This window comes from Lethenteron reissneri, chromosome 41, assembly GCF_015708825.2.
Source record: "Lethenteron reissneri isolate LAM-NWPU_2019-01 chromosome 41, ASM1570882v1, whole genome shotgun sequence".
In the NCBI taxonomy this organism is placed as follows: Eukaryota; Metazoa; Chordata; class Hyperoartia; order Petromyzontiformes; family Petromyzontidae; genus Lethenteron; species Lethenteron reissneri.
Genome location: NC_083819.1, coordinates 12,609,466 through 12,621,416, shown reverse-complemented (window position 1 = coordinate 12,621,416; position 11,951 = coordinate 12,609,466). Strand labels below are relative to the sequence as shown.

At 50.0% G+C, this 11,951-nt stretch overlaps 1 protein-coding gene across 2 annotated transcripts in view; it reads left to right on the top strand.

The window, feature by feature from the left end:
* Positions 1–871: 871 nt before the first annotated feature.
* INO80 (INO80 complex ATPase subunit) overlaps positions 872–11,951 on the top strand; it is a 98,512-nt gene continuing 87,432 nt past the window's right edge. Inside the window, exon 1 of one of the 2 annotated variants that reach the window (XM_061568707.1) lies at positions 872–1,005. The gene's annotated coding sequence lies outside the window, so the exon portion shown is untranslated. Of the gene's footprint in view, positions 1,006–1,206; positions 1,224–11,951 lie in introns of those variants that run through there. The other variant, XM_061568708.1, reaches the window with a different exon arrangement.

The following is an 11,951-nucleotide window of genomic DNA, read 5'->3' as shown; positions in this document are numbered from 1 at the left end:
TTTGGCCATTCCCATTACAGTATTGAGTATGTTCGGCTTCGTGTGGGGGCGGTATTGGGTCAGCCGATGTGGCAGTTTCACTCCTCCCTGCGTGATCCACCAACCCCTGCCCCAACGGCGCCTTGCACAAGTGGGCTCATCACATATGGCATCTATTTTTTCGTTATAGATATTTTTTCAATGTTCATCGCTTACATTGTATTCCCCACAACATTAGTCGTACGTAACGTGTCGTTGCTGCTGTTGTTGTTTTCAAACAACGTCGTTGATATTGCCCATTGTTGCTGTAATCCTAACCGCCGCGCGGCCCGAGGCGTCACGTGACGCGAGTTTCCCGCGCTCGGCGCGCACCCCGCCCCGCGCGCCCCGCCGCGCCCCGACGTCACCTTCGGCAATCTCCGGAAGGCGCGGGAAGAGCAATCGAGCGCCGAGCGGGTCGAGCGCTCGCTCGGGATCGACCCCCCGCAAACAGGGCCGCGCTCGGGCCCCCCGTCCTCGCCTGACGCGGATCGCCCTGGAGGGCGCGGCTCTGCGCGGCCGGGTGCGGCGCGGGCGGGGCGCTCCGGGGGGCGGGCGAGCGTCGCTCGACGTGCGATTGGTCGAGCCGCGGCCGGGCCGGCCCTGGCGGTGGAGGCGCAATGGCGGGCGGCGGCGCTCGGCTTGGAGGAGGGAAGCGGCGGCGCAGGGAGGGCAGGAGGGACGCGCGCGCGGGAGGCGCCAACGCGTCCGGCCCGCGCCATAGCAATAGCAGCCGCAGCCGCAGCAGCAGCAGCCGGCGGCGCCGCGCCTTGCTCCTGCCGCCGAGCGGCACACAGCCGCGCGCGCAGCCGCTCAAGCCGCGTGATCCCCGTGCTAACGCAGGCAGCGCCGCGGCGTTCGCCGGGCGTAGAGGAGCGAGGAGGATTGCGAGGAGGAGAGGCGACGAGGAGAGGCGACGAGGAGAGGCGACGAGGAGAGGCGACGAGGAGAGAACGGGCCGACGCGCAGGAGGCGGAGGGCGGCGAGGTGAGCGGGCCACGCGGCTCTGCGGACGGGCAGGCGACGTGGCCTCACGTCTCGCGGGCTGCGGGAGGGCTCTGGGCTCCTCCAGGGTCGCCCGGCGCGGGGTCTGGCCTGGTAGGGTCGGGTCCGCCTGGGCCACGCTGGTCGTGTCGCGCCTGGCCGGGCCGCGCTGGGTCTCTGCGCTTCTACCCCCGGGTCTAGACCGGGTCGGGTCCCGTGAGGTGCGTTTGTTGAACTCTCAGTTGACCGGCTCTGGGTCGGTTCAGGACTGAGCTGGAGGTCTCGATGCTGGAGGATCTCCGGACCCTTGGCCGGGTGGTGCTCAAACATTAAACCATCAGTGTTGATTTTACGATGACGTGCTGAGAATTGCACTCGTTATTGTTAATGTGTACATAGTTTCAGCAGAATTGAAGGGTCCGAGGCTTGTTAAAAAACTACATTCAACCGTTGGACGTTTAATGTAGGATTTCTGCTGGGTAAACTGGCCGGGTTGAGGAGGGAATTGGTTTGGGTTACAGGCGCGGCTTTGCGGATACTGGTGGTTCGAACCCCATCCATACGGGCTCATTAACTCGCCTTGGGCTGCGTCAGACCCAATATAAATTTTCTTTTGTGAGCGAATCTCACGTGTACACTCGATATGTACAGCCAGACTAGCGACTGAAATACCCGACTTGGGATATGTTGTGCTCGGTCGGAGTTAATTTGGGCGATGTATACTGGTGCCGAGCCACTGTCGATATCGCCATATAATGTGATCTGTTTAAATGAGCGAATAAGAGGCGAGCGAGGCGAGCCCCGCCGGGGACACGTGCTGATGTACAGTGCGCACTGTGCCGCCATGGCCGCGCTGCGCTAGAGGTCACCACGGCGAGGAGGAGGAGGACGCCGTGGCCCTGCCGGGAGATGTTGAACCGGGCACGAGATGGGCCTAGCCATGAGGCCGTGTGCCGCGCCATCCACACCCCGGCGCCCGAGTCATTGCCAAGCACACGCACACACGTGTACACACGAGCCGCCATCCGACACTGTCAGTGGCAGTAAAGAGACCCGACATCGCTTGTTTCCAAGCTAGGTGCTCTTTCAAGCCGTGTGATTTGTGGAAAGACCCGGGTGTTCACCATAGGTTAACTGGGACAACCTGCCTGGTAGATGTTACCACCTGCACTCCCCGAAGTGTCAACTGGCTGTGTTGTATCTGCCTCACGTTCTACTCGATATTAGTGTCCCTGCTCTGAGGATGGCTACGGTCAACAAGTGCCCAGGAAGTAGCGTATTTCACGAGCACCCTCCACAGAGGCCGATCTTGACACCACTGGCGTCAGTAATCGGCAAGTCGACTCGGCCCCAGGATCGTCCTGTGCACCTCGTACACACACCTCTTGCCATTGCAGCGCCGGTTTAACCCCCTCTATCCGATCAAACAGGCAATGCTTGGGATTTCGGGCTCCATGGCCAGTGCATACTGACCTGCCAAATAATCCCATTCGCAGGACTGTGTCCAGATATCTCAACCTTGTTAGCTCCCAGCGCAATCCAACCATTGAGGATATATAGTAGGCAGTTCAACCTGTTAATGTGAAGTTGGTGCAAGTGTTCCTACGAGGGGATCCACATGACACGAGCGAAGATATAACAAGCGGCTGGTGAGCTTGGCTAAGAAGACTTGGAGCTGAGTGTGGAGCGTGAGGCCAGGTAGCTTTCACACAGCATTATGAAGCCGATGAAACATTGCATATCAACTTAGTTGGACCACTACCCGTGCTGTCCAGAAAAATAGAGCCACCTGTGAACACACTGCCCAGATATAGGAACTTCCCCAAACTAAACCACCCCAATGCTCGTATAAGGTTCTCAATGACGATGCCTGTGTAGGCATGTTCAATTGACGGGACCCGAACTCAAAATAAGGAGCAAGCACCAAGTCAGCAGAATACGTAGAGAGGTTAGCCAGCAGGGAGCGACCCATTGATCAGCCTCCCTTATATGTATATTTATTAGATTAAATGTACACTGGTATAGTTAAGGATCACATAGTGTAGGAGCACCAGGACAATCCCGTGATACCTCTTGGTCCACAAATAATGTCTCTGTTGCCTGTGTAAATTCCGTACACCTCTGTTGAACCAACAGAGAATATGGCATATATGCAGGACTGCCAGATTCCTCCAGTCTAAAGAAAGATTTGTATTCTGCCCCTGTCATGCTTGCCCTTAATGATGGTAATATGATGGTTCTAAAATTGACATGTTGATGCAATGAAATATCGTATTGTGATAATAGGCATCTCGCAACCACCAATCGTCATTGCAGCATTGAATGACTCTAGACCTGTGAGCGCATTTCTCTCCACATTATAGAATATGGGAATAGTAGTTGGTGTGAATTGATCCTCCGCTTTCTCGAGCTGAAACATTATTAGCTCGGGTTCCTGCTGAGTTCTGGGCCTGGTACCCATCGCTGCCATAGCGATAGCAAGAGCTACAGTCATAAACCTCTCCCAGCATTGCGGATAGTGAGGGGAACATGATAAAATTATTGCTTACAGCTTTTGACATCTAGTTAAGACAGTGTGAGTACAACAGACGCATATCGCATTTGACCAGCGAATGGTTGGTGAACACATCTAGCGAAGACACTGTGAGTACAACAGATGCATATCGCATTTGACCAGCGAATGGTTGGTGAACAAACCAGCTACATGGCAAGTTGTCAAAAGTTAATGTTTGGTCGGGTCTGTACCTATGATGCCATGTGAATGCAACGGTGAAGGAATAGATTGTTTGTCTTTGCAAACCCATTGACTGTAAAGACTGAAATTTCAAGATTTTTTAACTCTGTTAATGGGCATTAATGAGGTTTGGATTGAGTCTCTCACTCTTCTATAGCTTGTGATTACAATGCACATCTGCATTTTATTTCATACCAATGCATCTCATCATTGCCCATGTCGTCTGAATATATAAATACACACCTTATCTCACTGATTTCTATATCAATAATACATTTTCTCACTTTTCTTTTTTTAGTAATTCGATACCTGAAATGTGTCCATATTAAAACTTCTCTTCGCTGAATTTATATTTTCTCGTCTCATGGCATTATTGAATTGTATCTGTATTTTTCTTCTCATGTCCCTACATATGTCCTCATAACCAATCTTAGTAGTGTATTCCACATATAAACTTAGCTTTGTGGCAGGATTACTTCTGCCACGATTGTGAATGCTATAAGTAAGCTCCTCGATCTTCGTAGTTTATGCATGGTTTATCCTAATTTGAAGCTTTCGTGACTGCAGGAATCCATACTCTTTGGTTCTTTCGATACAGTCACATAGGTATAAAATGAAATAAATCACGACGTTTCGGGCGCAACACAAGCGTCCGTCATCAGGTGGGAAAGCATGGTCTGCTGCTGAGGCAGACTGTTTTAAAAGGTTTGAAATAGGTGTAGCCCAAGGGTCATAAAGAAGTGGCCGGGGCTAGTGATGTCATTGTGAGAAATTAGAATGTAACTGTAAGATAGGAAAGCGGCCTCCTCTACGAGGGCACGGAAGTGGCTATGTTAATGTGAGAGATTAGCATGATGTTAATATGAGAAATTTGCATGTAACTGTAGAAAAGGAGGAAAGTGGCCTCCTCGACGGGGGAGTGCAACCCAACGGGTGCAATCCAAAGGGCATGTGAGTATGAGAGTGCAATGCAAAGGACATGTGAGCATGAGAGATCTAAGAGAGGCATAGAGAGAGAGAGACATTCGGAAATAACAGCTGACATAGGCAGGTAGGATTGAAACATCAGTCAGTTAAGACTTTACCTGGTTAATAACGTCCTTCCAATGATTGCTCAGTTTGTACCCATCTTCTCGGTTGAAGTTGTGTCTGTGTTTATATATATGGATGGCTTCATGACTTTACCGAAAGAACCAAAGAGTAGAAATTTCTGAAGGTAGCCGGTAGGTTTGCAGAGTACCTCCATCTTGGAAAAATCTATTTCGTGTGAGCCCACAGCGTTAAAACAATGATCAGGAACGGCAGAGGTATTGGTCCTACCGTGTTTCAGATGTGCCTTGTGTTCATGAACGCGGTCTCAGGTGGTGGTGTTGGTCGGAGATGCAACGGGCCCTATGGTGTAGTGTTTTTATGAGGGAATTCTTCTGGGCTGGATGGTGGTGGTGGGAGTCAGGCGTTAGATAGGCATCTGTGTGGGTGGCTTTCCTGTAGACCGAATGTCCCAACGAGCCATCAGGTCTCTTCTCAATCAAAACATCCAGGAATGGTAGCTTGCCATCCTTTTCCACTTCCATGGTGAATTTGATAGACGGCTGTATGGAATTGATGTGGTTGAGAAATTGGTTCAGTGCTGGCAGGCCATGTGGCCAGATGACGAACGTGTCATCTATGTATCTCTTCCACAAAGAAGGACGTAGGGTAGATGTCTGGATGGCATCTGTCTCAAATTTCTCCATGAAAACATTCGCTATCACTGGTGATAATGGAGAACCCATTGGGGTACCCTCATTATGTTTGTAGAATGTGTCTCTCTCCCTCTATGCCTTGCTATCCTCAGCAGCAGACCATGCTTTCCCACCTGATGACGGACGCTTGTGTTGCGCCTGAAACATCGTGATTTATTTTATTTCATACCTACGTGACTTTACCGAAAGAACCAAAGATTATGGTTTATCCTCATCTTCAAAATACATTTGATTCATGGCAACTAGTGTTTAATATATCAAAGGATTGTGTCCTGTTTATCTGTTTGTGAGTAAATTCTTCCATCTTTCATCCTGTAATATATAAATGAATGCTTAATTTGCCATGGTTAAAATTGTAATTGGTACCTTGAATAAGTTTTCTTGAAGACCAGGAAGCAGGATTGCTTCTGCCACAATCACAAATGCTGGAACTGTTATGCCATCATGTCCTGAGGCTGTGCATACGTTTTAGTTACATCTTTTTATTTGTTTTAAGCACTATTCATCGTTTAACGTGTTTCCACTAAATTCTGGCATGGGTTTTCATGTAAATACTTTTTTGCTCGTTAGTTTGCACAGTCCCACCTTGCAATGTCCTTAACTGCCACCACTGCTGTTGTTAAAGAACTGCCTAGCTCAACTGGCCTTACCATCTCTTTATTTATGTATGTTGAACTTCTTTCACACCTTATGTAGCCAACTGTGATAATCTCAGACATGGATGGTTGGCCTTTATCTCTCATCTCGCTGCATCGGTCCCATTTGCCGCCTGCTTTCTGCCGTTGCAACTGCATCTCTCACCCACATTGTCTTAGGCCTCTGTATTTCTTGCCTCCACTTATCTCACTGCATCTTTCACTCTCGTAATGCATCTCCCACTTTCCCAACAGATCTCACTCTCCTGCTTTTACTTTTTCCAGTCGCATGGTCTCTTCTATTCACCTAATTATACAAAAAATAACCCTTTACTTTTCAGTTTCCAATTCAGATAGTCAGATAACTAATTATTTTTTTTGCATTCAGAGGGCTAGAAAAACAAGTACTTGCTATTTGGAGCACCCTGAGAACGCTTCCTATATAGGCTTGCCAGTATGTAGTGTTTGTAGCATTCACCGTTTTATTTCTTGTCATTTATGCAGGATATATTCTTAACCTTCAGGCTAATATAAATCAAACATACAACCTTTTAGCATTCCCACATATAAGTTATTGTATGCTGTCTCTTTAAATCCCAAATTTGCTTACGCAATATTATATCTGAACCGGTATTGGAATTGACATTAAATATGAAACTGAGGAGACCTATGTGACCAATGTATTGTGCATTAGCTAAAGAAGCTAAATATGTGCATGGCTTCTCATGTGGAAATGCGACAGAGATATTGAAGAGGGAAAATATAAAACAATTACAATAGCACCGACTGAGTCATATTTAGCTTTTGGAGTCGCTGCAATAGCAAGGGACATGACAAATAAAAGCCACACTTGTTTTGTTGTTGCTAAATTGCCAAATGAACTACTCGACTGGAACCTAAAGAACACGAACAGGGAGGGTCTGGAATGAAACTCAATGCGGAAATGTTTATATTGCGTACAGTATCGCTTCCTCAGTACGTCGCTAAGTATTTTTTTGTGCTCGCATTTTTTACTTAATGGTGCAAATGAATATTTGTATTCATTTTAGCCACGATGATGACTTTGTCACAATGCACGGGGCGTGCGCTCATGCCTTGCGCGGGGCAGCCAAATGCATTGTTAACAAAACGCAGCAAGCGTGGGCTGTGCAGCAGCGCTCGCCCTAAGCCTTCTCCTTCCGTCGCTCAGGCCTTGTGGTCCCGCAAGCCTCGTCACGGTCGCCTATTCCCAGTCAGCGGTTGTGGCGCATGCTAAAAAACGCAGTGTGCAAGCACGTTCCTGCAGTGGAGCAGCGTGGGGTCTGATCTGTATCCACCCGGAAGGAATGTCGTGTTGAAACTGCTGCAGGCAAGACTTGGTACAGTGCAAAAAGGCTGCCTGCTGCTCTACCAGTCGTATTGTGCATTGGTTTTCAACTGAAATTAAACCGTGTTTTTTATTTACAGATATAATTATACAAAGGCAGTGTTGCAGTAGGTTTTTTTTCTTCAATTACAGCCTTAAATTTTCTCCCAGGGTTAAGTCTTGGAACAGGTTAAACCTCGTTTAACAGGATTTGAGCACGGCTGGATTACACTGTTAATGTTCAGCTCCCACATCCACGTTGCATATTTTGCAGAACGTTCAGTAGAGAATTGACTAAAGCATTGCAATGAATAGATGATAAACATCCAGTGACGATATTCACGACAGTGGGCATTAGGAGTTAATGTCATATCCTAAATTCGATTTTTTTTTCTGCCAATATGACAGGAAATAGGTTTTCACCCGATTAAAATAATCCATTGAATATATTTCTGGCATCACTGTAATGCTGCATTACCAAATACATATAAAAGCCCGTGCAGAACATATTTTTTTCTGTATATGAACATAGAAGCATATTACCAATATAAAACTGTCCACTTTTTATGAATTTGAAAGCTAGATTTCATGACCATCAGTACCAGGCTTGCTTTTGCATTACGCTCAAGGCATGTGCCTCAAAAACATTATTCTGTGAACAAAAGCAGTGTGTTCTATGTATTATTCTGAAGAGTTTGATAGAATATACTTTAATAATAGAGTGATTGCATTGCTGATATTCAAGCGCATTGCAGAGCTTTTTCCATTGCCCAAACCCCTTGTGACGGTGGGACCACTTGGGAGAGAGGCTGATATTCCTCAGGGCTTAGCTTATCCAATGGACTGTGGCATCTTAAGATGTGCACATGGTTGAGTAGTTCTCTGCCTATCTGCTCAATTAGCCTTCAGAGCTAGGCTTGACTGAAGTAACTGTGACATGTGTGTGTTTTATAATCATTAATGATGATGCTGAAACAAACGCATTGGCCGTGACAGAGCCCCTCTATAGTCTTTCGTGAATGCCCACTATTTGAATCGAGGATGTCAAGAATCCCGGCTTAATACCCCATCACGGACATAGACGTTGACCCTACAAGCCACTGTTTCTCAAACTCCAGTTGTTATAAGCCCCGTGGTGCGGCGATCTGTGGTTAGTAACCATCAGGTACGTGTAACTTGTAGTGGCTTACCTTGCATATGCATAGCAAAGGTCAGTAAACATACAGTGGTTTGAGAAAGACCACTTTAATCACCCACCTCTGCCTACAAAGGCATGGGTTCAACATTCTAACCCAATAGACACAAGGGCTCAATATCTTTATCCGGTAGAGGCATGGGCTCAACATCTGCTATTTGCAGACAGATAATTGCACTTCTGTATTGGTAACCAACATGCCATATTGCATTATAAAATGTTAAACATGTTTGGCAGACTCAGATTTGGATCAGAATATCTAATTTTACTTCTCTAATTAGGTGCATTGTATTGCAAAGTTATCATTGTCAGTAGGAATCCCACCTACACAGCTCATGTGTAATGTATGTGGCATATAGCTGTGGCTTTGACAAGTGTGCTTGTCTGGTGATTTAGTTAATTTTCTTTTCCTCCAGTAATGCGCTTAAAGAAGATATTTAAAAAAGATGAGTTTTCTAGTTTGTGTTCTTCTTAAAATTTACGTGCCTATTTTCACCATGTCATTATGGAAATGCAGATCTTAATGAAGGAGATGCTGAATTTTGCCAGCTGTCTCACGGATAAACTAAGGGTTTGGCTTGAGGTTAATGTTTGTGCAACAGTAACTGGGTGTGAATGAGAGTGAGTGCTCGGCCTAGAGCCAAACAAGACATGGCATATAAGTGTAATAAAAGACTCCGTCAGGCACTGCTGGTCTCCGCTTGTCTTTTATTTAGGTTCTTCTCCGCACCCCCCACTGGCCTCTTCCACGGACCAGCGTCGTCTCGCGCACGCCCCGCGCACGCGCTTCCTCCTCAGCTCCTCCACTCGTCCTCACACCCCGCTGGTCCTGACAAGGGACCATGCGTCTTCTTTCGCGTGCCCCGCACGCTCCTCTCGCGTGCCCCGCGCGCTCCTCTCGTGTGCCCCGCGCGCTCCTCCCAGTGCCACGCACGCTCCTCTCGCGTGCCACGCACGCTCCTCTCGCGCTCCTCCGTCCGCTCCTTCGCCCGCTCTGCACACCGCTGGCCGACGGTGTGCCGAAGCCCCATCAGCCACGTGGCTGATGGCGCGGCGGCCACCCAACGTGGTCTCGCTTCTTCACTCCATCAACTGGCCTCGATCTCTTCCGGGCTCCCCTCTATAACCTCTCTCCCACGTGACCCTGACTCCTCTCTTCCGGATCGTCAGATCCGGCCTTGCTGGCTCCACCTCCATTCACCTCGCTTCCCATTGGAGCCGAGGTGAACGGCGGCCCCTCTCACACGCCCCCCATACCGGGCTCCGCCCCCAATACCCCGGGTCGTGTGATTGGGCCAGAGTCCAGCAGCAACCCCATTTACGCTCGCATTACATGACCCCCCCCCCCCCCCCCCCCCCGATGAAAAATCCAGCCGTCCCAGCTGCAATAGGATAAAATAATGCAAGCGACGGCATCACAATCAGGAATCACCCCAGACACAACGAAGAGTACAACGACAAACACAATTAACGAAAGGGAAGGGATCTGGATCCGGTAGGGAACACCGGTCCGTCTTCCGTGCAACAAGCAAGAAGAATTAAGGAACGGAAAGCAATACACAACAACAGTAACCGACACGCAAGAACGGCCAACGCGCATAAACCAGGAATGCGGTGTCTTAGAGTGTGTCCGTGTTGCTGTTCCATCCGCCTGGCTCAAGTCCAACTTCAGAGAGCAACTGGTAGAGCAGGAGTGACGAACAGGCGCTCCACTCCCCCGTCAAGTCCACATCCGGTTAGCACAACCGGTAACACCCATACAACCAAAATTTAGGGTCCCCTCCGAATTGACCAATTTCCGAACAGGTACGCACAACTAATAACAATCCCGAACCCAATGGTCAAAACAATGCACCGCACTCCGTATCCGTACAGGAAGTCTATACAGTACATGCAGTCAGCATATCGCGATTACAAGCAGCAAAAAAAAAATCATCAAAATAACCACGTCGCACACGGCAACCCACGGGATGGTAACAGCGCGGGACACTCGACGCAACCAAATTAATAATTAACCTCGCCATCAAGATAACATCCCCATGCCGCAACGCATAACCACTATTTGACACAGAGCAACACAAACAGACAGCCCGTCCATCCTCACACACACACACACACACACCCCGACCCGTGCTCCGCACGCTCGAGACATACAAACAATCGCACCCCGGCACAAGCAAGATGGGTGAGGTGTGTGTTACGGCCGGGTGCATATCGTTACGACTCGCCCAGGGCTGCAGCGAGCAGAGGACGGCAGGGTGGTGACTTGAGACGCCTCGAAGAACTCGGACGGTGAGCGTGGCGTCCTCTCGCGACTGCTCCGGTGTCTCGCACACGAGCCAGGACGGAGGTACTCTCGCCCCTGCAGCAGCAGCGTCGGCGCCCTCTCCTTGCGGCTCCTTCCCGCAAAACAGCTGCTCAGCAGCAGGATGCACACCACGCGGCGCCTCCGAGATGGCAGCGCATGGCCGCCTCTTCGCCCCGATGTTCAAGATGGCGGCGGCTTCCCGCCGCGGTGGCAACAAGATGGTGGCTTCCCGCCATTCGTCCGCGACCACACCCAAGATGGCGGCGTCCTGCCGCGTGTCGGAGAGGGTCGGAAGCATCGCAGAGGCCCCAATGGTGGACGGCTTGGCCCCACCCGAAGGCTCCCCGCTCGAAGGCCTGCCCCGTGGCCGATCCGGCATCGTCGCTGGCGCCACCAGAATGATAAAATCCAGCAGAACGGCCTGCAGCGAATCAAACTGGACTGCCACGTGTCGCCAGCCGTCCTCGGTGCCCCCCCCTTCCATGGTCGGGACCCCAAACCGCCGGAGGAAGGTCCTCTTCATCTTCTGAAGATGGTGCAGGTATATGTTTCGACATCTCGTTCCACTTCTGACTCAAGTGTAATAAAAGACTCCGTCAGGCACTGCTGGTCTCCGCTTGTCTTTTATTTAGGTTCTTCTCCGCACCCCTCACTGGCCTCTTCCACGGACCAGCGTCGTCTCGCACGCGCTTCCTCCTCAGCTCCTCCACTCATCCTCACACCCCGCTGGTCCTGACAAGGGACCAGCGTCTCCTCTCGCGTGCCCCGCACGCTCCTCTCGCGTGCCACGCACGCTCCTCTCGCGTGCCCCGCACGCTCCTCCGTCCGCTCCTTTGCCCGCTCCGCACACCGCTGGCCGATGGTGTGCCGAAGCCCCATCAGCCACGTGGCTGATGGCGCGGCGGCCACCCAACGTGGTCCCGCTTCTTCACTCCATCAACTGGCCTCGATCTCTTCCGGGCTCCCCTCTATAACCTCTCTCCCACG